Genomic DNA, 23,969 nt, shown 5'->3' with positions numbered 1-23,969 from the left:
CTAGGTTGTTTCCATGTCCTGGCTATTATAAACAGTGCTGCGATGAACATTGGGGTACATGTGTCTCTTTCAATTCTGGTTTCCTCAGTGTGTATGCCCAGTAGTGGGATTGCTGGGTCATAAGGCAGTTCTATTTGCAATTTTTTAAGGAGTCTCCACACTGTTCTCCATAGTGGCTGTACTAGTTTGCATTCCCACCAACAGTGTAGGAGGGTTCCCTTCTCTCCACACCCTCTCCAGCATTTATTGCTTGCAGATTTTTGGATCGCAGACATTCTGACTGGTGTGAAGTGGTACAAGGAATCCAAATTGGAAAAGAAGATGTAAAACTCTCACTGTTTCCAGATGACATGATCCTCTACATAGAAAACCCTAAAGACTCTACCAGAAAATTACTAGAGCTAATTAATGAATATAGTAAAGTTGCAGGATATAAAATCAACACACAGAAATCCCTTGCATTCCTATACACTAATAATGAGAAAGTAGAAAAAGAAATTAAGGAAACAGTTCCATTCACCATTGCAACAAAAAGAATAAAATACTTAGGAATATATCTACCTAAAGAAACTAAAGACCTATATATAGAAAACTATAAAACACTGATGAAGAAATCAAAGAGGACACTAATAGATGGAGAAATATACCATGTTCATGGATCGGAAGAATCAATATAGTGAAAATGAGTATACTACCCAAAGCAATTTACAAATTCAATGCAATCCCTATCAAGCTTCCAGCGATATTTTTCACAGAACTAGAACAAATAATTTCAAGATTTGTATGGAAATACAAAAAAGCTCGAATAGCCAAAGCAATCTTGAGAAAGAAGAATGGAACTGGAGGAATCAACTTGCCTGAATTCAGGCTCTACTACAAAGCCACAGTCATCAAGACAGTATGGTATTGGCACAAAGACAGAAATATAGATCAATGGAACAAAATAGAAAGCCCAGAGATAAATCCACATACATATGGACACCTTATCTTTGACAAAGGAGGCAAGAATATACAATGGAATAAAGACAATCTAAATTTATTTATTTTAATTGGAGGCTAATTACTTTACAATATTGTAAATATCTTTATTCCATCTTAATTTTTGAAGATCTATTTTTCGGAAGAATGTTTCTCAACTGAATTTTATAGGGAACTTTTCTTCTAAGATGCATTAGCTCAATACTTACATCATAAAGCAAATCTTGAGAAGTCCCAATGATTGTGAGAGCACTAAGGCTACTAAGCCTATCTGGAAAAGGTTGCTTCTGATGTGAAGAAACAGCAAGTAACCTTTCAGACAGAATGGTAACCACTCTGTTGGTACAAACATCTGCTTTAAAACCGAGGGTCCTTGGTTGTAAAATGCCTTGGGCAAACAAAGTCTTTGATGAAGGTGTGTCCCTTTCTCAGATGGCATGAAAGGTGATGTGCCAGATGTGGTCTCACACCACATGAGACACATCTGTAGGCAGCAATATCAACACATGAAAGCCCTGTTCTGCTAGACATGTCTTTCATTAGGGTTTATTGTAGTATCGACTGTTCATTCACAAACATTTATTAAGTACTGCAGAAGGTGTTGTTGGGGGATATAAAACTGAGCAGGCACAGTATGTTCTGCAGGAACCTGAGACACCATAATGGGCACAAAGCAGCTTGCACAAGAGCTGTGGCCCAGCAATCAGACACTGTGCTACAGGCGGACCTAAAGGTCCTAGTCATTGAGAATGAGGGAAAGGGGCAGTGATACTTTGGCTATCTGATGTGAAGAAATGACTCATTTGAAATGTCCCTGGTGCTGGGAAAGATTGAAGGTGGGAGGAGAAGGGAACAACAGAGGATGAGATGGTTGGATGGCATCACAGACTTGATCATCACTGACATGAGTTTGAGTAAGCTTCAGGAGTTGGTGATGGACAGGGAGGCCTGGCGTGTTGCAGTGCAAGGGGTCGCAAAGAGTCAGACATGACTGAGCGACTGAACTGAACTGAACTGAAAGGGGGCAGGGCTCATGTTATTACCGGAATGATTTCTGGAAGACCTGGCTTTTGATACATACCTTGAAGGATGTGGAAGCTGAGGATTAGAGAGGAGAAATGATGGAATTTAAGGAAAGCAGAGTTTGGGGAAGGGATAAACGTATAAAGACACTAAAATTTGGCAAAGCATTTGTTTAGCTGAAACAAAGACAACATCCTTCTTAGTGTGTGTGTGCACAAGCATACTCAGTCATGTCCAATTCTTTGCGACCTCATGGACTATAGCCCACCAGGCTCCTCTGTCCATGGGATTTTCCAGGCAAGAATATTGGAGTGGGTTGCCAATTTCTTCTCCAGGGGATCTTCCCAACCCAGGGATTGAACCTACATCTCTTGCATTGGTGGGCAGGTTCTCTACCAATAGCACCACCTGGGAAGCCCCAAAGGCAACATGTGTGTGAAGTTGCTCAGTCATGTCCAACTCTGCAACCCCATGGACTGTAGCCTACCAGGCTCCTCTGTCCATGGGATTTTCCAAGCAATAGTACTGGAGTGGATTGCCATTTCCTTCTCCAAGGGATCTTCCTGACCCAGGGATTGAACCCAGGTCTCCCGCATTGTAGACAGATGCTTAACCATCTAAGCCACCAGGGAATTCCAAAGGCAACATGGTAGGAAGTAAATGAGATTACAGAGGTACAGTCCATGGGGGAGGTGTGGGCTCTGTGGAGCTGAGACACTGTTGGGAGTCCTGACTACAATCTTAGAAATGATAATTTGTTATGACAGGTAACTGTAAGGGAGGCACTAAACGGAAAAAGACAATGTGAAAAAGAGAACTTGAATAGGAACTTTCTGGTACAGAGAGATGAAGGAGCAAACTTCATCAGATGAAGGAGTCACTGGAAGTTGAAGATCAACTAGGAAACTGTAATAATTCTACAGCAGTGCTGTGCACTAGAAATATGATGCAAGCTAATGTGAAATTAATGTAAGTAATCTACTTTATTTATTCTAATATATCAAACAATGACATCAACATGTAATCAATTACAAATTAATAAACTGCTTAACAGTTTTTTTCATACTGAGTCTGAATTCCAGTGTACATTTTTACTTATGGCACATTTTGATTTGAATGTTAAATCTTCATGGGAAACCTTTGATCTTTATTTTGTTGTTGTTCAGTCACTAAGTCATGTCCAACTCTTTGCAACCCCATGGACTGCAGCACCCCAGGCTTCCTTGTCAATCACCAACTCCCAGAGTTTACTCAAACTCAAATCCATTGAGTCAGTGATGCCATCCAACCATGTCATCCTCTCTTGCCCCCTTCTCCTCCTGCTCTCAAGCTTTCCCAGCACTGGTCTCTTTCAATGAGTCAGCTGTTTGCATCAAGTGGCCAAAGTCCTGGAGCTTCAACTTCAGCACCAGTCCTTCCAATGAATATTCAGTGTTGATTTCCTTTAGGACTGACAGGTTTGATCTCCTTGTACTTAGATTTTATAAATTTTATGGTTAAAAAGTCAATTCATGAAAGAGACATGTGTACCCCAATGTTCATCGCAGCACTGTTTATAATAGCCAGGACATGGAAGCAGCCTAGATGTCCATCAGCAGACGAATGGATAAGAAAGTTGTGGTACATATACACAATGCAGTATTACTCAGCCATTAAAAAGAATACATTTGAATCAGTTCTAATGAGGTGGATTAAACTGGAGCCGATTATACAGAGTGAAGTAAGCCAGAAAGAAAAACACCAATACAGTATACTAATGCATATATATAGAATTTAGAAAGATGGTAACGATAACCTTGTACGAGAGACAACAAAAGAGACAGATGTACAGAACAGTCTTATGGACTCTGTGGGAGAGGGCGAGGGTGGGAGAATTTGGGAGAATGGCATTGAAACATGTATAATATCATATGTGAAACGAATCGCCAGTCCAGGTTCAGTGAATGATACAGGAGTCTTGGGGCTGGTGCACTGGGATGACCCAGAGGGATGGTCTGGGGAGGGAAGTGGGGGTGGGTTCAGGATGGGGAACAGGTGTACACCTGTGGCAGATTCATGTTGATGTATGGCAAAACCAATACAATGTTGCAAAATAATTAGCTTCCAATTAAAATAAATAAATTTATATCAAAAAAGGTCAATTCACATACTCAAAGACACCTAAATGTTACCCAATAACTGGATCGAGTGTGTGGTGTTTAGTTGCTAAGTGGTGTCTGACTCTTTGTGACCCCCTGGACTGTAGCCCACCAGGCTCCTCTGTCCATGGGATTCTCCAGGCAAGAATACTGGAGTGTATTGCCATTTCCTCCTTCAGGGGATCTTCCTGACCCAGGGATCAAACCCACATCTCCTACATTGGCAGGCAGATTCTGTACTGCTAAGTCACCAGGGCCGGGGTTGAGTTCAGTTCAGTTCAGTTGCTCAGTCGTGTCCAACACTTTGCGACCCCATGAATTGCAGCACGCCAGGCCTCCCTGTCCATCACCAACTCCCGGAGTTCACTCAGACTCATGTCCATCGAGTCAGTGATGCCATCCAGCCATCTCATCCTCTGTCGTCCCCTTCTCCTCCTGCCCCCAATCCCTCCCAGCATCAGGGTCTTTTCAAATGAGTCAACTCTTCGCATGAGGGGGCCAAAGTATTGGAGTTTCAGCTTTAGCATCATTCCTTCCAAAGAAATCCCAGGGCTGATCTCCTTCAGAATGGACTGGTTGGATCTCCTTGCAGTCCAAGGGGCTCTCAAGAGTCTTCTCCAACACCACAGTTCAAAAGCATCAATTCTTCAGCGCTCAGCCTTCTTCACAGTCCAAATCTCACATCCATACATGACCACAGGAAAAACCATAGGCTTGACTAGACAGACCTTAGTCAGCAAAGTAATGTCTCTGCTTTTGAATATGCTATCTAGGTTGGTCATAACTTTTCTTCCAAGGAGTAAGCGTCTTTTAATTTCATGGCTGCAATCACCATCTGCAGTGATTTTGGAGCCCCAGAAAATAAAGTCTGACACTATTTCCACTGTTTCCCCATCTATTTCCCATGAAGTGAAGGAACCGGATGCCATGATCTTTGTTTTCTGAATGTTGAGCTTTAATCCAACTTCTTCACTCTCCTCTTTCACTTTCATCAAGAGGCATTTTAGTTCCTCTTCACTTTCTGCCATAAGGGTGGTGTCATCTGCATATCTGAGGTTATTGATATTTCTCCCGGCAATCTTGATTCCAGCTTGTGTTTCTTCCAGTCCAGCATTTCTCATGATGTACTCTGCATATAAGTTAAATAAGCAGGGTGACAATATACAGCCTTGGCATACTTCTTTTCCTATTTTGAACCAGTATCAGCTATTAAATGAAAATTAAAGTAAAAAACATCAGTTTCTCCAATATTCAAGGCAAATTTTGAATGCTCAATGACCTTGTGTGGCTAGTTGCTACCATATGGACAGCTCAGGAGCAGAGGTTGGTCCTGGGGTGATAGCTTGGAGTAGGAACTTGAGGGAGTTTCCATCAGAATTGTGCTTATCTTGATACACTAAAGCACGGTGGCAGCAAATTGATTTCTCCCAAGAAGGAATAAAGATGGTTTCCTAGGGTCTAAATATGTTACTTCATAAGTTCCCTGATGACAGGGACACACAATTCTGCTTCAGCTTCGCCCAGCACAGGGCCTGAAAGGTGGTAAGCTCTTGTTAAATCTGCACTGATCTAAGGAAGGAAACCACTTCAACTGAAGTCTTGAGTTCCTTTCTGCCTTCTGAGAGCACAATGGCCTGTGTATTTGTCTGAACTTCACCTTCAAGTCATACTCAGCCTCTGATGGCAGAGACGGGACAGAGAAATGTGTTTCTGCTGCTTCTCAGAGGCCCCGATTTAGAGAATGTGGAGTGAGAGCCAGAAAAGCAGGTGAACAGAGCTTGATCTGGGTGTTTGCTCCTTTTTCCTTCTTTAATAGCCCTACTTCCCTTCTCCCTTGTTTCTCTTCCCTTGTATTAGGATCAGTCTCTGGAGTAAACACATAAAGTTATTCCACAGCATTTAAAAAATCTGGAGACTTCTGATCCTATCTGCTGATTTCTGCAATAAACCTTGATTACTGCTCTGTGAGAAGACAATGGGCAGGCCAGGACCCTGAGTCATCCCCATGAAGACCAGAGTGAGTGGTGTCCCTGATTATCTGCCAGACTACTCCCATCGCTGCTGGGCCCAAATAAATCACCATGCTACCTTCTGCTGCTGCTGCTGCTGCTGCTGCTAAGTTGCTTCAGTCGTGTCCGACTCTGTGAGACCCCATAGATGACATGCTACCTGGGGCCTCACAAAACAGCCTTCACATGATACACACACACACACACACACACACACACACACACACACACACATTTAGTGTAGTTTTGGATTTACAGAAAGATGGAACGAATAGTACATAGAGTTCCATGTACCTACCTCCCCCAGCTTGTGATCTCTGGCACACAATTTCCCCTATTTATATCTTGCCTTAGTGTGGTTTATTTGTTAAAATTAGTAAGCCAATATTAACACTTCATTATTCACTAAGGCTCACAGTTTACATTCTTTGTGTTGTACATTCTAAGAGTTTGACAAAGGTACCATTACAGTGTTGTAGAGAATAACTTCACCTCCTTAAAAGTCCCCTGTGCCTCACTTATTTAAGAAACAAAAAGGGCAATAATATTTCATGACATGTGAAAACGATGTGATATTCAAGCACCAATGTCTACAAACAGTTTTACTGGAATGCAGTCACACCCATTTGCTTACATATCATCTATGGCTGCTTTTGCTCTGTAACAGAGTTGAGTGGTTGCAATGGGGGCAGCTGGCCTGGAAAGTGAGAATATTTACTCTCTGCCCATATACAGAAAAAGTCTGCTGGACCCCAGCCTTGATCATGAATTCTGGAAAATTTGAATTGTTGCCTCTCAGCACTCAATGAAGGGTTGTGAAACTTGTAGGTTTCTGCTCTAACTTGACCACTACAAAATATCTTGTCTGGAATATTAGCAAGTATATACATTGTCAACTTTCTCCCACGACCCCAGAATCCCTTCTGCCATTTTGCTAATAGGTCCTTATTACTAATGTCTTGATTTTTAAAAAAGTGAATCTCTGACAAGAGGTGTGTAGTTGATATGTTTATTAATTACAAAAATTTGGATCAAAAAATTCATTCATTTGCTTGTATATTATCCCTGCCTCCCTCCAACAAACATTCACTTAGTACAACTGGCCCTTGAACAACACAGGTTTGAACTGCACTGGTCCCTTTATGTGCAGATTTTTTCAATGGTAAATACTCCATAATCCAAGGTTGGTTGAATCCTTGGATTCAACCGGGATTGAGAGGTTGAATATAGACAGGGCCGCCTATAAATTATACATGGATTTTTGACTGTGTGGATGGTTGGCATCCCAACACCTGTGTTTTTAAAAAATTAATTTATTAATTTAATTGGAGGCTAATTACTTTACAATATTGTAGTGGTTTTTGTCATACATTGACATGAATCAGCCATGGGTGTACCTGTGTCCCCCATTCTGAACCCCCTCCCACCTCTCTCCCCATCCCATTCCTCAGGGTTGTCCCAGTGCACCAGCTTTGAGTGCCCTGTTTAATGCATCGAACTTGGAGTGGTGATCTGTTTCACATATGGTAATATACATGATTCAGTGCTATTCTCTCAAATCATTCCACCCTTGCCTTCTCCCACAGAATCCAAAAGTCTTTATATCTGTGTCTATAAAGTCTATTTATATCTTTTGCTGCCTCACATATAGGGTCATTGTTACCATCTTTCTAAATTCCATATATATGCCCTAATATACCACATTGGTGTTTTAATTTCTGACTTACTTCACTCTGTATAATAGGCTCCAGTTTCATCCAACTCTTTAGAACGAATTCTAATGCATTTTTTAATGGCCAAGTAATATTCCATTGTGTATATGCACCATGGCTTTCTTATCCACTCATCTGCCGATGGACATCTAGGCTGCTTCCATGTCCTGGCTATTATAAACAGTGCTGCGATGAACATTGGGATACACATGTCTCTTTTAATCCTGGTTTCCTCAGTGTGATGCCCAGCAGTGAGATTGCTGGGTCATATGGCAGTTGTATTTCCAGTTTTTTAAGAAATCTCCACACTGTTCTCCATACTTGCTATACTAGTTTGCATTCCCACCAACAGTATAAGAGGATTCCCTTTTCTCTGTACCATCTCCAGCATTTACTGTTTGTAGACTTGGCTTGAGGTGGCTCAGACGGTAAAGTGTCTGTCTACAATGCAGGAGACCCGGGTTCGATCCCTGGGTTGGGAAGATCCCCTGAAGAAGGAAATGGCAACCCATTCCAGTACTATTGCCTGGAAAATCCCATGGACAGAGGAGCCTGGTAGGCTACAATCCATGGCGTCGCAAAGAGTCAGACACGACTGAGTGACTTCCCTTCACCATGACCAACCTAGATAGCGTATTAAAAAGTAGAGACATTACTTAAAAGGCCTGCCTAGTCAAGGCTATGGTTTTTCCAGTGGTCATGTATGGATGTGAGAGTTGGACTGTGAAGAAAGCTGAGCGCTGAAGAATTGATGCTTTTGAACTGTGGTGTTGGAGAAGACTCTTGAGACTCCCTTGGACTGCAAAGAGATCCAACCAGTCCATCCTAAAGGTGATCAGTCCTGGTTGTTTTCTGGAAGGAATGATGCTAAAGCTGAAACTCCAGTACTTTGGCCACCTCATGTGAAGAGTTGACTCATTGGAAAAGACTCTGATGCTGGGAGAGATTGGGGACAGGAGGAGAAGGGGACGAAAGAGGATGAGATGGCTGGATGGCATCACCGACTCAATGGACATGAGTTTGAGTGAACTCCGGGAGTTGGTGATGGACAGGGAGGCCTGACGTGCTGCAATTCATGGGGTCGCCAAGAGTCAGACATGACTTAGCAACTGAACTGAACTGAGACTTTTTGATAGCAGCCTTTCTGACTGGCCTGAGATGATACCTCATTGTGGTTTTGACTTTCATTTCTCTGATGAGAGACTTTGAGCATCTTTTCATGTGTTTGTTAGCCATCAGTATGTCTTCTTTAGAGAAATGTCTGTTTAGTTCCTTGGCCCACTTTTTGATTGGGTCATTTATTTTTCTGGTATTGAGCTGCATGAGCTGCTTGTATATTTTTGAGATTAATCTTTTGTCAGTTGCTTCATTTGCTATTATTTTTTCCCATTCTGAAAGCTGTCTTTTCACCTTGCTTAAGTTTCCTTTGTTGTGCAAAAGATTTTAAGTCTAATTAGGTCCCATTTGTGTATTTTTGCTTTTATTTCCATTACTCTGGGAGGTGGGTCATAGGATATACTGCTGTGATTTATGTCAGAGAGTGTTTTGCCTATGTTTTCCTCTAGAAGTTTTATAGTTTCTGGTCTTACATTTAGATCTTTAATCCATTTTGAGTTTATTTTTGTATATGGTGTTAGAAAGTGTTCTACTTTCATTCTTTTGCGGGTGGTTGACTGGTTTTCCCAGCAACACTTGTTGAAGAGATCGTCTTTTCTCCACTGTATATTCTTGCCTCCTTTGTCAAAGATAAGGTGTCCATAGGTGCATGGGTTTATCTGTGGGCTTTCTATTTCATTCCATTGATCTATATTTCTGTCTTTGTTCCAGTACTATATTGTCTTGATGACTGTAGCTTTGTAGTATAATCTGAAGTCAGACAGGTTGATTCCTCCAGTTCCATTCTTCCTTCTCAAGATTGCTTTGGCTATTCAAGGTTTTTTGTATTTCCATACAAATTGTGAAATTATTTGTTCTAGTTCTGTGAAAAATAATGTTGGTAGCTTGTTAGGGATTGCATTGAATCTATAGATTGCTTTGGGTATACTCATTTTCACTATATTGATCCATGGACATGTTATATTTCTGATACCATGGTCTGATAAATGGACATGGTATATTTCTCCATCTATTTGTGTCATCCTTTATTTCTTTCATGAGTGTTTTATAGTTTTCTATATTAGGTCTTTGTTGCTTTAGGTAGATTTATCCCTAAGTATTTTATTACTTTCATTGCAATGATGAATGGAATTATTTCCTTAATTTCTCTTTCTGTTTTCTCATTGTTAGTGAATAGGAATGCAAGGGATTTCTGTGTATTAATTCTATATCTTGCAGCTTTACTATATTCATTGATTAGCTCTAGTAATTTTCTGGTGGTACCTTTAGGGTTTTCTATGTAGAGGATCATGTCACCTGCAAACAATGAGAGTGTACTTCTTCTTTTCCAATCTGGATTCCTTTTTTTTCTTTTTTCTTCTCTGATTACTGTGGCAAAAACTTCCAAAACTATGTTGAATAGTAGTTGTGAGAGTGGGCACCCTTGTCTTGTTCCTGACTTTAGGGGAAATGCTTTCAATTTTTCACCATTGAGGATCATGTTGGCTGTGGGTTTATCATATATGGCTTTTATTATGTTGAGGTATGTTCCTTCTATACTTGCTTTCTGTTTTTTTTTTTTTTGGTCATAAATGGATGTTTAATTTTGTCAAAGGCTTTTTCTACATCTATTTCGATAATCATATGGTTTTCATCTTTCAATTTGTTAATGTGGTGTATCACATTGATTAATTAGTGACTATTAAAGAATCCTTGTGTCCCTGAGATAAAGCCCACTTGGTCATAATGTATGATCTTTTTAATATGTTGTTGGATTCTGTTTGCTAGAATTTTGTTGATTTTTGCATACATGTTCATCAGTGATATTGGCCTGTAGTTTTCTTTTTCTTTCTTTTTTTTTTTTTGTCATCTTTGTCTGGTTTTGAACACCTGTGTTTTTGAAAGGTCAACTATATTTCGTTTTTGTTGAGTGCAGTCTTGGTTAGCAGAGATTAAGAAAATAGCCCCCATCTTTAGGGAGATCAGAAATGAGTATGGATGACAGACAGATAAAATACTGACAACAACACAAGGTGGTAAATGTTCTAATAAACCCCGGACAACAATAATAGAATCATAAGTCCAAGAATTAAAGAGCCACCAATCATTTATTTAACAAATATCTACTAGATACCTGTTAAGTACGAGGTACTGTGCTAGATGTTGGAAATATTATGGTGGGCAAGACAGATCTTAAGCAGCTTTTAGTCTAGGTTGCATTTATCATAAACATAGAAGGAATTTTTGAGCCCATGTGATATAACCCAATTATCCAATGAAAAATCCTCACCACAGCTTCTTGGCAAGTGCCAGTTACATTAATGTGGCCTATCTCCAGTAATAGGAAACATACATTAATTTATGTCTAAAGTTGAATGATTATAAGTGTTGACTAAGCTTTATTTGAGTGAAACTGTCCCTCTGAGTAAAAATTATATATTTCAGAGCTGAAAAGAACCTGCTAGTAAATGTAAATTCTTTCTCTTTTCCACGTGATGAAAAAGGCATTAACCTTAACTAAAGTATTAGCTCAAGGTAGATAGGGATTTTGTCTTTTGTCATAGCCTTTTGTTTATTCATAGCCTTTAGCATAGAACAGACTTCGATGTGTGATAGGCCCTAAGACAGGGAAGTCTGGTGTGCTGCAGTCCATGGGGTCGCAAAGAGTCAGACATGACTTAGCTATTGAACAGCAACAACAAAGGCCCTAAGTATGTATGTGAATGAGTGAATAAGAGTGGTCATCATATACCAGGCATAACTCTATCAAGCAGTGTAACTCTATATAACTCTATCATAACTGTATCAAGCTCTTTACATAAATTATCTCATTTCTTTCTCACAATAAGATCAGAGTATTGACTAGTTCCCATCCTACTGGTAGGCAACTGATAACTTGCTGAGGCTAATAGACTTAAGTGGTAAAGCTTAGGCTAAAGTTTTCTTTGTACCTTCTTATGGCCAGTTGTCAGGCTTCCCCAGTGGCTCAGATGGTAAAGAACCATGTATGGCAAAAGCAATGCAATATTGTAAAGTAATTAACCTCCAATTAAAATAAATAAATAAAAAAAGAAAGAATCTGCCTGCAATGCAGGAGACCCAAGTTTGATCCCTGGGTTGGGAAGATACCCTGGAGAAGGGAATGGCTACCCGCTCCAATATCCTTGCTTTGAGAATTCCATGGGCAGGGGAGCCTGGTGGGCTACAGTCCACGGGTTCACAAAGAGTTAGACACAACTGAGCAACTAACACACACACACACATAGCCAGTTGTCATTCTTGCTTGTACTCTGGAGACTTAGGATGTGAGAGCATTCCACAAACTTGTCTTTCTTTGCAAAGTAGGATAACTAGACAAGGGCAGACAAATGTATATTGAGGAAATAGTCAAGCAAAGGTTGAACAATCTTTGTGGCACCACTGAGCCCAAGGAAACTCCATGGGGACCATGGTAAATATATTAAGGATGGTAATACAGCTGTCCAATTTCCTATTTTCTCTCAGGTCCATATTCTGCCTTCCCCCATCCTTTTACATATCATAGAGAATAATATTTTGCAAACTCTCTTATTGACTGGTTCCCATGTTGTGAGAAGAACGGGATGTGTTGACAGAGGACAGCAGAAACCAAGATAATTCTGATTTTCTTAATCTTCTGGCAGTGGCTGTCTCCTTTGAGCCCTAGATCCTGCAAGATTACCTCTAACTTTGTGGTCCCACCTCTGACTGGCAGCTCCAACAGGGATTCCAGCTTCAGCCAGGCAGTTCCAGTACTGAGTTCTGACAAATCTGCCTCTTCCTGTCATCCAGCCGAAACTAAGAATGAACTATCACCCAGTTGTTGCTAAAAAAGGGTTGCTTCCTCATCTCACTTTTTGGTTCTAAGCTCTTTCATCTTTCCTGTGACCAATTCCTTATATTTAATTTCCTCTATTGAAAGACTTAAAGTTGTTTCTGTTTCCTCAGTAGGTGGACCTGACTAATACACAGTTAAGTCTTCAAATTTCAAGGTCTTAGACAATATTGATTCATTTTTGGGTGTGTGGTTAAAATTCAATCAGTGTTCACTGGGCAGGCTGCCACATGATTCAGGACCCATGGTAGCTATCTTGTGACACTGCCTTTCTCTAAGGGCCTTGGAGCTGTCTCTTGGATGCTCCCATGGGAGAGGGGAAAGTCAAGAATCATGCAAGAGAGGACTTTATAGGCCAGTATTGGAAGAGTCATATAACACTGTCTTCCACATCCATTGGGCAGAATGTTTAGAGACACTGATTAAATGTATTTTTTTCTGTGGGTCCATGAGCAGAAGATAGGTTATATCACCATCTAGTCAATCTCCACTGCACTGAAATGCTGAGACTTTGGCTGAGCTGGTCTGTGCGTGCACACACTTCTCTCTTCTCATCTCCTCCATTTACTCTTCTCATCCTGCCTTATTCATACATAATTCGGTTGAAAGACCCTTAAAGAAACTCAATATGGTGTGATGCCTATGCTCTGGGGGTCAGAACGAAGTGTATATGAATATATTCTTAACCAACCAGTCAGACCACAACATGCCCCTTCAAATCCTAGAACTTGGTACCTGGAAGCAGCCATGGGCAGACTGGTGATAGGTGAACATTCTCTCATACACTCCACTGAAGAAGGTAAGAATTTGCTTCCCTATGCTTTGACAGTGGTGTATCCTTTGCTATTCAAAGAGTGGATCCCGTCAGTCAGCAGAACCAACAACATCTGGGAGTTTGTTCAAAATGTAGCATTTCAGGCTCCAGCCCAGCTTGACGGAATCAGGAACCCATAATTTAATAAGATCCCTGGGGACATGTATGCACATTAAAGTTTGGGAAGCGTTAGTGTAATTCATAAAGTTAATACTTTGCTCAGCTGGTGTCACAGGCATCTATGCGGGACATACTGTGCTGTTTCATGGTTTCAGGAAATCTTGTCTGAGCTCCCACAGAGTAAACTCATCCTGCCTCACCTCTTAGACAAACTAAGAAGTTGGATAGCAGGAGCATGTTGATATTCTAGCACCAACGTGAAGAAAAAAGAAAGAAAAGAAGGAAGGAAGGAAGGCAGAGAGGGAGGGAGGAAGGAAGGAAGGAAGGAAGGTCAAGTTTACAGAGTAGAGTGGTCTTGGGGCCAGAAACGCCCAGATTGCCCAGGAGTGGACATGCATCAGTGAATATGCGTGAGCATGAGTAAGAAACTTAAAACTGTCTCCTTTTTTTTTTTTTTTTAAGAGTTTACTCTCTAACTTTGTTTTACTTCATATTGAGTTAACCTTCTCTGGTTACTTTTTTTTAATTGAAGTATAATTGATTTACAGTGTTGCATTATTTCAGGTATATAGCAAAGTGATTCAGTCATACACAATAATACGTATGTATATATACACACACACATACATACATATACATATATTCTTATTCAGATTCTTTTCTATTATAGGAATATAGTTCCTTGTGCTATATGCTAGATCCTCATTGCTCATCTATTTTATATATGATAGTTTGCATCTGTTTATGCCAAACTCCTAATTTATCCCTGCCCCCACCCTTCGATAATCCATAAGTTTGTTTGCCATGTCTGTCAATCTGTTCTGTAAATAAGTTCATTTTTCTAGATTCCACATACAATTGATATCATGTGATATTTGTCTTCCTCTGTGTGACTGACTTTACTTAGTATGAAAATTCATATGTGTGCACTTAGTCGCTCAGTCATTTCCTACTCTTTGTGACTCCGTGGGATGTAGTGTGCCAGGCTCCTCTGTCCATGGGGATTCTCCAGGCAAGAATACTGCAGAGGGTTGCCATGCCCTCCTCCAAGGGATCTTCCAGACCCAGGGATAGAACCCCCAGGTCTCCCGCATTGCAGGCAGATTCTTTACCATCTGAGCCACCAGGAAGCCCAAGAATACTGGAGTGGGTAGCCTATCCCTTCTCCAGGAGATTTTCCTGACCCAAGGAGCAAACCAGGGTCTCTTGCATTGCAGGTGGATTCTTTACCAGCTGAGCTACCAGGGAAGCCAGATAATCAACATAAAATCCCCTATCTCTTGTTAACAGATTTGGGCCATGGGCCCAACTCTTAGGCCCATGGGTCAACTCTTAGGAATCTCTGAAACAAACTGATTTTAATTTCTTCTTGCCTTCTCTGCCAGCATGAAAATTGAAAATTCCTACTTATTCTTAAAACTGAGGTTAAATGCCAAATCTCCTATGATTCTCTGAATCCAAAGCTTACCCCAGGCCCTTGGTACCATTCTAGACTGACCTTCCAGGTCATGAAGCTAGGGGTTGCCTTCCACTACTAAGCCCCTCATACCTCTGATAATCAATCCAGGCTGGCCTCTGACACTCTCCCCTTTTCCCAAGGAGAAAGCTACCAACTAGATCTTCAGGTAAATACATCATCACACTTTGGTGCTATAGGGAGAGCTTAAGGATGGCTCATGTGTTTTAACAGAGGCCTTCTGCAATCTTAAATGAAGTCCCATAAGCACCCAAGGGAAGGCTTCTGCCCAGGTAGAGAGAAGCAGTGAGAGAGAGGCAGGGAATGAAAGGCAGCCACATCCCCTGCCTGCACACAGGGCTTTGCACACAGCCCTGCACACAGGGCTTTGTCCCAGACAAAGTGAACTTGGCAAAGACCAGTTCTTTCTTAGCCTGGATCTCCCTCAGGCACCACAGGGCAATAGTGCATTTATCCTATGGCTACGTGTATCAGAGGCAGAGAGATGCCTAAACATGGCAGCTCTTAACCCAGGGATGGGTGGAGGTGGGAGGGAGGCAGTTGTGCGTGCTATGAGGGCACTGGTGCTGTATGCTCACAGTGGTATTGAGTACTGGCATAGTCAGTCGGTTTACTCTAACCTTTATGGGTTGAGAAGGACTAATGGGCTTGTGTATTTTGGGAAAGATTCCTTGGTGTTTCTAATTCATTTACCTATGGATAACTGCCTTAAAAGAATTGGTTGCTCTTGTTTATTGATTCCTTCATTCATATTGCAAACATGATAGGCTGCACACACAGGTTAATAAAACAGTCCCTACCCTCTAAATGCTTACAGTCCTATTTGCTTGGACCTTGCCCATTTATGAATTAGTCTAATACTTGCATGTCTTACCTCCACTTTACTCTGATCCTGGGAAGACTCTGTATCCCCTCCCCACTCTTGGGAGGGGGTGGTTGACTTATGATCCTTTGATAGAATTGAAGAAAGTAGGGAAGACCACTCAGAGAAGGAAATGGCAACCCACTCCAGTATTCTTGCCTAGAGAATCCTGTGGACAGAGGAGCCTGGTAGGCTGCCGTCTATGGGATCACACACAGTTGGACAAGACTGAAGGACTTGGCATGCGTACATGCATTGGAGAAGGAAATGGTAACCCACTCCAGTATTCTTGCCTGGAGAATCCCAGGGACAGAGGACCCTGGCGGACTGCTGTCTATGGGTCACACAGAGTCGGACATGACTGAAGCGACTTAGCAGCAGCAGCAGGGAAAACCACTAGACCATTCAGGTATGACCTAAATCAAATGCCTTACGATTATACAGTGGAAGTGACAAATAGATTCAAAGGATTAGATCTGATAGACAGAGTACCTGAAGAACTATGGATGGAGGTTTGTGACACTGTACAGGAGGTAGGGATCAAGACCACCCCCAAGGAAAAGAAATGCAAAAAGGCAAAATGGTTGTCTGAGGAGGCCTTACAAATAGCTGAAAAAAGAAGAGAAGCTAAGGAATAGGAGAAAAGGAAAGATATGCCCATTTGGATGCAGAGTTCCAAAAACTAGCAAGGAGAGATAAGAAAGGCTTCCTCAGCAATCAGTGCAAAGAAATAGAGGAAAACAACAGAATGGGAAATACTAGAGATCTCTTCAAGAAAATTAGAGATACCAAGGGAACTTTCCATGCAAAGTTCCCTTGCACAATAAAAGAGAGAAATCGTATGGACCTAACAGAAGCAGAAGATATTAAGAAGAGGTGGCAAGAATACACAGAAGAACTGCACACAAAAAACTTCATGACCCTGATAACCATGATGGTGTGGCCCAGAGCCAGATATCCTGGAACGCAAAGTCAAGTGGGCCTTAGGAAACATCACTATGAATAAAGCTAGTGGAGGTGATGGAATTCCAGTGGAGTTATTTCAAATCCTAAAAGAGGATGCGGTGAAAGTGCTGCACTCAATATGCCAGCAAATATGGAAAACTCAGCAGTGGCCACAGGACTGGAAAAGGTCAGTTTTCATTTCAATCCCAAAGAAAGGCAATGCCAAAGAATGTTCAAACTACCACACAATTGCCCTCATCTCACACGCTAGTAAAGTAATGCTCAAAATTCTCCAAGCCAGGCTTCAATAGTATGTGAACTTCCAGATCTTCAAGTTGAATTTAGAAAAGGCAGAGGAACCAGACATCAAATTGCCAACATCCATTGGATCATCAAAAAAGCAAGAGAGTTCCAGAAAAAAACATTTACTTCTGCTTCATTGACCATGCCAAAACCTTTGACTGTGTGGATCACAATAAACTTTGGAAAATTCTGAAAGAGATGGGAATACCAGACCACCTGACTGGCCTCTTGAGAAACCTATATGCAGGTCAGGAAGCAACAGTTAGAACTGGACATGGAACAACAGACTGGTTGCAAATTGGGAAAGGAGTACACAAAGGCTGTATATATTACCCTGCATATTTAACCTATGTAAAGAGTACATCATGAGAAAAGCTGGGTTGGATGAAGCACAAGCTGGAATCAAGATTGCTGGGAGAAATATCAATAACCTCAGATATGCAGATGACACCACCCTTATGGGGCAGAAAGTGAAGAAGAACTAAAGAGCTTCTTGATGAACGTGAAAGAGGACAGTGAAAAAGTTGACTTAAAACTCAACATTCAGAAAACTAAGATCATGGCATCTGGTCCCATCACTTTATGGGAAATAGATGGGGAAACAGTGGAAACAGAGACAGACTTTATTTTGGGGGGCTCCAAAATCACTGCAGATGGTGATTGCAGCCATGAAATTAAAAGATGCTTGCTCCTTGGAAGAAAAGCTATGACCAACCTAGACAGTATATTAAAAAGCTGACATTAAAAAGAGACATTAAAAAGAGACATTATTTTTCCAACAAAGGTCCATCTAGTCCAAGCTATGATTTTTCCAGTAGTCATGTACAGATGTGAAAGTTGGACTATAAAGAAAGCCGAACACTGAAGAATTGATGTTTTTGAACTGTGGTGTTGGAGAAGACTTTTGAGAATCCCTTGAACTACAGGGAGATCCAACCAGTCCATCCTAAAGGAAACGAGTCCTGAATATTCATTGGAAGAACTGATGCTGAAGCTGAAGACCCAATATTTTGGCCACGTTATGTGAAGAACTGATTCACTAGAAAAGCCCCTGATGCTGGGAAAGATTGAAGGCAGGTGGAGAAGGGGACGACAGAGGATGAGATGTTTGGATGGCGTCACTGACTCAATGGATATGAGTTTGAGTAAACTCTGGGAATTGGTGATGGACAGGGAAGCCTGGCATACTGCAGTCCATGGGAATACAAAGAGTAGGACATGACTGAGTGACTGAACTGAACTGAATAAAATTGGGAAATTTAATATTATAACTAAAAGGAGTTATGTTTCATCTGTTCTGGTTCCTCCCATTCTGTCAAAACACATTTGATAAGGAAACTGAGCCCTTTCCCCCCTTTTTAAATTAAAAGACTTTTTTTTTTTGAGCAGTTTTGCTGCTGCTGCTGAGTCACTTCAGTCGTGCCCGACTCTGTGCAACCCCATAGACGGCAGCCCACCAGGCTCCACCACCCCTGGGATTCTCCAAGCAAGGAAACTGGAGTGGGTTGTCATTTCCTTCTCCAATGCATGAAAGTGAAACGTGAAAGTGACCTGTTTTAGGTTTACAGAAAAAGTGAGCAGAAAGTATAGAGAGTTCCTGTATACCTCCTCACTCTCCACTCAGTTTCTCCTATTATTAACATCTTGTATTAGTGTGGTGCATTTGTTACAAATGATGAACCAATATGGATACATAATATTTTTGACTCTTAGAGTTCATTCCTGGTATACAACCTACAGTTCAGTTCAGTTCAGTTCAGTTGTTCAGTCATGTTCGACTCTTTGTGACCCCATGAATCACAGCACGCCAGGCCTCCCTGTCCATCACCAACACCCGGAGTTCACTCAGACTCATGTCCATCGAGTCAGTGATGCCATCCAGTCATCTCATCCTCTGTCGTCCCCTTCTCCTCCTGCCCCCAATCCCTCCCAGCATCAGAGTCTTTTCCAATGAGTCAACTCGTCGCATGAGGTGGCCAAAGTACTGGAGTTTCAGCTTCAGCATCATTCCTTCCAAAGAAATCCCAGGGCTGATCTCCTTCAGAATGGACTGATTGGATCTCCTTGCAGTCCAAGGGACTCTCAAGGGTCTTCTTCAACATCACAGTTCAAAAGCATCAATTCTTCAGTGCTCAGTCTTCTTCAGAGTCCAACTCTCACATCCATACATGACCACTGGAAAAACCATAGCCTTGACTAGACGGACCTACAACCTACAGGTTAGGACAAATGTATAATGACATATACCCACAATTGCAGTGCCATACTGTATGGTTACACTGTCCTAAATAGTTACACTGTCCTAAAACCCCATCTGTAGCCCCCTTTGCTCATTTATCTTGATGTTCTCAGGGTCTGCCTCCCTACCTCCCCTGCCCATGCCACAAAGTAAGATTGCCCTCCCCTGGGTGCAGATCAAGGTGCAGCTTATATTCAGGTCACCTTGCCCCACCCTGGCATCTTGGCTATCTCACTACCCAATCATCTCTAAATTTCCGCTGAACTTGACAAACATTTCACCCTGCCTGCTCAGTGGAAAGACCCACAGGGAGATGAGTAAGATTGGATCTCTAGGCTCTGAAAGCTACAAGAATCCAGCTAGCTAGCAGGGCAACTTAATTTTCTACTGAGCAGCCCCAGGGAATTTCTCAAGAATTGCCAAGATTGTGGAAATGGCTTTTCTTTAATCTTTATGACTCATTTCTCCTCCTAAGCCAGCTCTAGTCCTTTAATGAAGTGTTTTTTTTTAAAGATGTAATTTTAGTGGTGCTACAATGTGTCTAATGAAGTAATAATTTGTGGGTGTGCAGGGTGTTATGAGGCAGCAGGGAGCCAGTTTAGGCAGTTCCTGCAGGAAGCAAAGCTAAGGCACCCACCCCATTTAGAAGATGTGCATTTCCCAGGCCCCACTGGCTGCTGCATGTTGGGCATTTGGAAACCCATGGTTGGCAAGCATCCAAACAATATATTCTATATTTTATCTTTCAAATCATTGTTCCAGGAAGGCAGCAGGGCAGACAGTAATCATTCCAGTTTGAATGATATTATCTGAACCTGCTGGCAACAGGTTCTACTGGGCTTGGGAGCTGCTAGATTCTCCTTAGAAGGACACAGATCTTTGGCAAGATTCTTAATGGTCTGCAAGGCCACTCCATGTGACAGTTCAGGAGGCCAGGACCATCCTCAGGCCTTGTCCAGGCCCTTCTGCTGCTGCTCCCCCATTCCAGATTTCATGACCTCTGCTACAGACACCCTCTTTCCCCCCCATTCCCCCATCACAGAATGCTTCATAACCAATTGTCACTTGCTCCTTACTTGTCCACAGGCCCCTTTGGACTGTTTCTTCACTGAAGTCTGGACAGCTCTCCCCACAATAATGTTGGCAAAGTATACAGATTAGTTGAACAAATGAATGAACTGAATGGCTGCAATGGTTCTTTACCTCCATGAATCCTTCTGTGTTGTAAAACAGAAGTCTCAATGCAATTCATACTTCCTCTCTTTTGAGCACAAGCTCATTCCGTTTGGTCACCAAGTCCATCAGTTTAAATCCTAAAATATCTCCCGAACCCTCTTCATTACTTTGTCCCTACCTGAGTTTAGATTCTGAGCATCTCTTGTGAGGGTTGCCACATAAAATACAGGATGCCCCATTACATTTGAATGTTAGGAAAACAACACATTAATTTTTTTAGTATAAGTTTATCCCAAATGTTGAAAGGGACTTATGCTGAATTTTTTTCCTATCTTATGTGAATTTCAAATGTAATTTGGTGGTCCTGTATTTAAATTTTCTTGTTATAAAATAAAACTTTTTTATTGTTATAAAATACACAAAATTTTACTCATTTAGCCATTTTCACATGTACAATTCAGTGGTGTTAAGTACATTCACAATATGCCACCACCACCACTATGCATTTCCAGAACTTTTACACCATCCCAAATAGAAACTGCACCTCTTAAAAAACAAATCCTCACTCCCCACTCCCTACATTCTCTAGGAACATTTACTAGATGTTACTACAGTACATCTACAGTACTATTACTTCCTGTCTATATGAGTTTGCCTATTCTAGGTACTTTATGTAAGATGAGTCATACAATATGTTTTTTTTGTGTGTGGCTTATTTCACTTAGTGTAATATCTTTCAAATTTACCCATGTTGTGGCATATACAAGGATTTCATTCCTTTTTAAATCTAAATCATATTCCATCGCATGTGAATACTATGTTTTGAGTATCCATTCATCTTTTGTTCCATCTTTTGGCTATTGCAAATAATTCTGCTATAAACATTGGTGTGTAAGTATTTGAGTTCCCACTTTTCCTGGTGGCTCAGAGGGTAAAGCATCTGCCTACAATGCAGAAGGCCAGGGTTTGATCCTTGGGTCAGGAAGACCCCCTGGAGAAGGAAATGGCAACCCACTCCAGTATACTTGCCTGGAAAATCCCATGGACAGAGGAGCCTGGTAGGCTACAGTTCATGGGGACACGACTGAGTGACTTCACTTTCTTTCATTTTTTAAATTCTTATGAGTATATACCTAGACATGGAATTGCCAGATCATAGGGTAATTCTATGATTAACTTTTTGAGGAACTGTCAAACTGTTAGCACATCATTTTTTATTTCCGGGTTTTTAACTCCAAGGTCAGTGGCTCTCATTTCCACGACTCTCATGTCCATGTGTTAAGGATCAACTATAACTGAAACTCAGCTGCCAAAAAAGCTGCCACCAAGGTGAGGTGGACTTCTGTGTCTATCTTGCTGATGAGAACTGGTTTTAATTTAGTAGTGGCACAGCAAGGATTGCAATAGTTAGCAAGCATTCTCAATGTTGGAAGAGTTCAATATTTGACATCAAAGTCATAGCAATCAACATTACATCTTTAAAATTATCATGTAAATAAGTAAGACCAGAATAATATCTGCATAGGTCAAACTAATATAGAAGGTACTGATAGGTATTGTATCAGCAGGTTAACCAAGGACACATCCAAGAGTTGATTTCTGATTGTCCAGATTTTTAACAAAAAAAATAATTCAAGAAATCGAGTAGACCAGCTAAAGCAAAAACTCATAATGCAATATGAAAATCTTCTCTGGTAATCAAATAGCCCCAAACTGGAGGCAAGCCAATTCTCATTCACAAAACATCTGGAATTGTCCATGGATTTTCACATAGGCCTGGTTGTGTTTTCCTAGCCCTGTCATTGCCTGGACCCTTGGCAGTGATGACCACCTTTCCCCCCTCCCCAAGAAGGCCCTCCAGTTAATTTTTTTTTCTTTTTTAAAACTCTTTATTTGTATCGAAGTACAGCCAATTAACAGTTTCAAGTGGACAGCAAAGGGACTCAGCCATACATATTCATGCATTTATTCTCCTCCAAATTTCTCTCCCATCCAGCCTGTCACATAACATTGTGCAGAGTTCCCTGTGCTATATTGTAGGACATTGTTGGTTATCCATTTTAAATACAGCAGTGTGTCCATCCCAAACTCCTTGATTATCACTTCCCTACACCCTTCCCCCCTGGCAACCATAAGCTCATTCTCTGTGAGTCTGTTTCTGTTTCATAAACAAGTTCATTTGCATAATTTCTTTTTAGATTCTGCATATAAGGATATGCTTCATTTTAAATGGCTGCATAATATACAGTTAATTTTAAAAAATTTGTCATTTGGGTGCTTTATTGTCTCTTCATGTATCTAATAACTTATTTTACTCATTCGTTACATGTAATTATGAGAGCTATAGTTTTATTTCTAGAAATTCTATTTTTTTAAACTACTCATTATTTTGCTTTATTTTTTTCATTAAAATTATTTATTTATTTATTTGGCTGCACTGGGTCTTAGCTGTGGCACATGGGGTCTCTAACTGCAGCATGCAAACTCTCAACTGTGGCATGTGGGATCTAACTCCCTAGCTAGGGATCGAACCTGGGTCCCCCTGCATTGGGAGCTGGGAGCTTTAGCCACTGGTCCACCAGGGAAGTCCCTCATTGTTTTTCATAGTGACATAGTGACTCTTTTCTTAGGGTTTATTCCTTCATTAATTAATTTAATTATGTTTATGCCATAACTTTTAGAGTTATGTTATACTATCTCAAGTCTTTAGGGCTCTAATCCTGCTATTTGCTGTGTCTGTTAACTCATGCATAGTTTTTCTTTATGTGTTTTCTAAAAAATTTGATTGTGAGGTCATCATTTGATTGATGAGACTAGCTTATGGCCTGGATTGTGAAAGTCTCCTCCTAGAGAGATGTTCCATTTAATTCTGGGGTATCACTGGCTTGGTGAAAATTGTATCACTGGTGGTATAAACTGCTATAAGAATTTCTTGGTCCAGAGGTTCTGGGACCATGAGAACAACCAAAAATGAAATAGCCAAGAGAAAAGCAAAACCAAAGCCCCATGAAACAAAGCTCCAGGTTTTCCATCTCAATTGAAAGTATTTTATTTTAATATTTTTCCTCATTTAGAGTCTAAGCAAAAAGTAGTGATGTTCTTTGTTATTCAGTACTGGTGGATGGATTTTTTTCTAGGTCACCTTTTTTTTTTTTTTTTTACTGAACATCCTGCTTATAGCTGATCCTGGCTGTGTGTGTGGGTCTTAGGTCCAATTTCCTAGTC

General features: G+C 41.0%; 1 pseudogene; it reads right to left on the bottom strand.

Annotated features, from left to right (window-relative positions):
* Positions 1–21,943: 21,943 nt before the first annotated feature.
* LOC120874835 lies at positions 21,944–23,700 on the bottom strand (annotated as a pseudogene).
* Positions 23,701–23,969: the final 269 nt, after the last annotated feature.

Source organism: Oryx dammah, unplaced genomic scaffold (assembly GCF_014754425.2).
Source record: "Oryx dammah isolate SB20612 unplaced genomic scaffold, SCBI_Odam_1.1 HiC_scaffold_15, whole genome shotgun sequence".
NCBI classification, from domain to species: domain Eukaryota; kingdom Metazoa; phylum Chordata; class Mammalia; order Artiodactyla; family Bovidae; genus Oryx; species Oryx dammah.
The sequence above is the reverse complement of the archived record's forward strand: the minus strand, read 5'-3'. Positions and strand labels throughout refer to the sequence as shown.